Below are 4,738 nucleotides of genomic sequence, written 5' to 3' on the forward strand. Positions count from 1 at the left end.
TAATGCTGTCTCTACTACCACAAGCAATTTATTCTGCCCCTGTTCTTCAAGTGCTCATAAATCAGCATTAGATCCTTTTTACCAAGTTGCTGATTTTAAGCCAGCACAGTAAGAAGGAGCATTTGGATTCAAAGTATAATATTGGCACACATATTGATTTTAATTAGTCTAATTAGTTCATTACACTAAAAATCACACAGATCATTTATCACATCAGACCTAATGGCATATGATCAAGGATTTAATATGATAATGAAGATCAATTATCACTCATAAAGGAAGTCATTAACACGTGTAAACATTGTCAAGCTGAATACCATTACAAATTATGAAATCATAGATAAGACAATTTGCATATACACACTAATATTATTGTATAGTCAATCTCTGTTAAAAATGAATGTATTTTTGTTTCTCAATTAATTGTTCTGTGTCTGTTATGACTATTTTAAGCTAGGCACAAGCTAGTTAACATAGGTTGGAGGTTTAAATACTTATGACTCTACCTGGGGAATTCCAGCGGTGCCACTCTTGCAAAAAAAGATAATATGATTGGCTGAGACTAAAGTCTGTTTAGATGTCTCTTTTTCCTGCACCTTGAAAATGAAGAATTTGTTCATTTTGGCAGATGAGTGGTCCTGGCTATAACATATATCAATAAGCAAACAACCAATGACAGTTCTTGAAATATTTGAGATATCATGTAAGCTAATTGATGTGATTTTTAAATTTTTAATTAAATACTAATAGCAACATAGAATTAGAACAAGGACCAGGATATCTGCAAAAAGACTTCACGTTGCAACACTACAGACTCATTTATTCATGCTGTTTGCAGCTTTAACATTACCGAGACATCTTGAATGAAAGCAGCCACTGTACACCCCATCCCTAACCCAGTGCTCTGCGATTTGTCACCTTTATTGCTGTCATTGCCCTCTGCTTAGGGTCCCTTCACTCTGTTTTAAATCCATTTGACAGTGGTGCACAAACCATCCAGAATTTATTTGTCTGGTGAGAACTTGTAAGGTAGTGTATAAAATATTTCCCTGGGATCCCGATAGAATATGATCTAATTGCCATGCCTCAAACGTTCAATGTCTCCAAAATCATGCAGTCTCCAGAGTTCTCCCACACCTCCTCGGAGAGTTCCCAGGCAAACGGTGACGACTTGTTATTGACAGTGATGGACAGAAAAATCTAACTTTGCCTTGAAATGTTCCTGGGTGGTAAACTACAGCCGCTAATAAACACAATGAACTTAAAATAAAATAAAATCTACCTAAATACCACCTTATTCTGTTGTGAAGACAGCAAAATGGGAAACCACGCTCCATGGCTTCGCCACCTGTGTCCTCACTTCGCTGTGTGCACGTCGGAGGCTTGACGTGAGGATTGGATGAGTTCATACTTCTATCCGACTTAGTGTCTGCCAGGCAGCCGTCACTCGGGTGGTAGCTATCATCACTAGGAAGAGGCGGGTCCTGGTGTGTTCTGCGTCTGACGTTTGCTAATCGAGCAGCATCCCAGAGCAGGCTGCAAGGCAATGAGGCAGACACCTCAGCGTAAAACCGCTTAATCTCTTAATGCCTTTCTCTTACCAGACGCTCACCTCGGTACACCCTCCTACTGCCATTATCTTCGAAAGACCAAACTGATTTTGTCTTTCACCAGCCCCTCTTGGCGAGGAGAAAAAAGTCAAATTCAAACTCCTCCGCATGGCGTTTCTCAATCCTTCCCCATCCCAACTCTCCATTCAAGATCCGAGGGCTGCCCAGTGCTGGTTCCTTCTGGCCCCTGGCAGGCCTCGTGCCCGTCAGCCTCTGGGTTCGCCGCATCCCAGCTCTGTTTCCTCGTGGCTTCCTCCGTTCCTCCCTAGTCAGTCGCTAATGATGATGGTTCAGCATCCTTCTTCTGCAAATGCACTCCTTTCTTCGTTATGAGCTCTGTGGGTCTGGGTAAGTGATTTACCGTCTCTACACTTGAACTTCTCCTGTGAGGTGGATTGATAAAGAGATTATGAGCAAAACGTCCTTAGAATCCACCACAGACTACGTGCTCAATCAATTGTAGTTGTTGTGGATTTTTCCCATCACTGTCACTCCCGCTTTCCGTTTTCAGCCACCAGAGTGGCTCATTCGCTAGGATCAAAGCGTCTGAGTCCTTGGATGATAGGTGCCCAGGTACTGAGCAATGCGACACTAAGGAGCACACCACCCGTTGGCAATGAGGAGGCAGTGCTTAAAATCCTGCAGCCGAACGATCCGCCAGTTGCCTTGAGAGAAGGCCCATAACGGACGATAAAGAGGCAAGTGATACGGAGGGGAGAACAATTCCAAAGGCCACCAAGGCTGTCAACAAGGTCATCCTGCGAAAATATTAAACAATAAATAAAATGAAGGACGTTTACAGGAAACATTTAAATGTAGCAAAACCCTCTTGTCTTCCGAGCTGCGGACACCCCGATCCTCACTGTTGTGAAGCATGAGCCGTGTGCCTACGGATCCGTCCACTGGCAAGCACCCCTCCACCTCCTTTCGTCATCTGTCAAATAAGCACTGAGCTTCCTCTGTCAAGAGCACCAGCTCCGGTGACTTAGGCATGGGGTTCTTTGTTTTTCATTCAGATAAGCTGAGTGTTTGCTTTAGAAGCAGAGTGTACAGACCTGTTGGCAAGTGGAGAGGCAGCCCCCGAGGAATAAATAGGCTGAAGCCGGCGGTGCAGGCCGGGCAGAGAGCGGAGCGCACCCTGCTCTCCAGACGCCACCGCGCAGCACGCCCAGCGCCCTGATTAATCCGTCGTTAACATCCGAGCCCACGCTGCGCCCACCACACCTGGCCTGACAGCTGGATTGAAAGCACCGTTGACAGCTGGTGCTGATGTGCTGGCTTCAAGTGCCGGCCAGCATGGGCTTGCCAGGGGCCTAGCGCCCTGCCGAGCGGGGAAATGCTCTATGAACGCAATGGCAGTCAATGAGAATATTTTTGCTGGAGTTTGGGGACTGGCCTTAGAGCATTACAATAAAATGCATGGTTTGGGCAACTGAATACCTACCTCTGCTAAACATTGTAAGTCCTGTAAACACTTGAAAAACATCTCGTGTTAAGAAATAAACTCCCACCTAGCAATATTTTTAAAATAAAATGGGGACATAGAATCAGTGCAGGTCCTCGTGGCCAGGGGAGCGGAGGAGTGGGTGAAATATCTGGTCAACATCAAGTTCTCTCCCAAGCCTTGGCCACGCAGTAGGTGCTCACGACTGAGCTCCTGAAGGGCAGGGTACGAGTCTCACCCCAGATGACAGTTCCCTCACTCAATGGTGCACATTTATATGTCAGGCTCCCGTTCGGGTACCTCTAGCTCTCACAACAGTTCAGGATGACTAAGGGCCTCCTGTGCTGGGATGAGTTCTTCTATTGCTTACTAGGTTTGGGACGCTTCTTTTAATTGCTCGTGTAAACACAATACACAGGGTCGGGTTGGTGTTGTCTCCAGAATCAGCATCCGCCAGCTCTGCCTCCACATCTGTGTTGGGGAGAGTGGAGACAGGCTCACCTTGGCAGCCAAGGGCCCTGAGCAGCTCCCGGGCCAGACCCCTGTGTTCTCCAAAGCTAGACACACCATCAGATCCTTTGGCATCAGGAGAAATGAAAGGATCGCCGTCCACTGCACAGTCCATGGGGCCATGGCAGAAAAAATCTTGGAGAATGTTCTAAAGGTGCAAGAGTATAAGTTATGAAAAAATAACTTCTCAGATACTGGAAACTTTGGTTTGGGGATCCAGGAACACATCGATCTGGGATCAAATATGACCCAAGCATTGGTATCTACAGCCTGGGCGTCTGTGTGCTGCTGGGTAGGCCAGGTTTCAGCATCGCAGATAAGAAACACAGGGAAGGCTGCACTGGGGCCAAACACAGAGTCTGCAAAGAGGAGGCCTTGCATTGATTCCAGCAGAAATTGGATGGGATCATCCTTCCTGGCAAATACATTCCCGTTTTATCCAAAAGACCCATACATTGTTTTCAGTGGGGAAAAAAAGAAGGAAGGAAGGAAGGAAGGAAGGAAAGAAGGAAGGAAGGAAGGAAGGAAGAAAGATCATAATGAATTCAGTAAAAGTTGGAAAATTACATTTCAGGTATCCTTGATTAGTAACTACAGCTGCTTCAAATAATATTTTTCAATATATCATAATATATACTGAAAATTTTGATTCCATTGAGAAATGTCTGTCTGCTGGGAAGACTCTGGCTTTCTCCTTTCTAGCCCACAGGAACTGTGACGTAACAGCAAAAGACTAAGGGGAATAACAAAATTGGTATTAGAAACATGCCTCTTCATTCATTCATTCATTCATTGCATAGAGCTGAGTGCCAGGCGTGCAGTAGGCATTAGAACTCGGAAGACTAATACGACTTAGTTTAATACAGAGGTCATTACGTATGTCTGAAGCAAGCCTCTTAAATTCTATGGCCCTTAAATCACTTATCTATAAAAGTATATACAGTGTAGTTGCATTTTATAGTCTACCCACCTTTAAAATATACAATTTTATTTTTCAGTAAAATATGGAAGACTATCTTTGATATATGGACCTAAAACCAACACCATAGACCACGTAGCACCACTCTAGATCCTAAACACTTAGGCGTGATCAAATATAACCCCATTTTTCAAACAAAATCTCTTACGTATTATTGCCTCAAGGACAGGAGGACTGTGAATGGATATCCTGTGA

General features: G+C 44.6%; 1 pseudogene; it reads left to right on the forward strand.

The window, feature by feature from the left end:
- Positions 1–2,962: 2,962 nt before the first annotated feature.
- On the forward strand, positions 2,963–4,301 carry LOC117034185 (60S ribosomal protein L11-like; annotated as a pseudogene).
- The last annotated feature ends 437 nt before the right edge of the window (positions 4,302–4,738 follow it).

This window comes from Rhinolophus ferrumequinum, chromosome 14 (assembly GCF_004115265.2).
Source record: "Rhinolophus ferrumequinum isolate MPI-CBG mRhiFer1 chromosome 14, mRhiFer1_v1.p, whole genome shotgun sequence".
NCBI lineage: Eukaryota > Metazoa > Chordata > Mammalia > Chiroptera > Rhinolophidae > Rhinolophus > Rhinolophus ferrumequinum.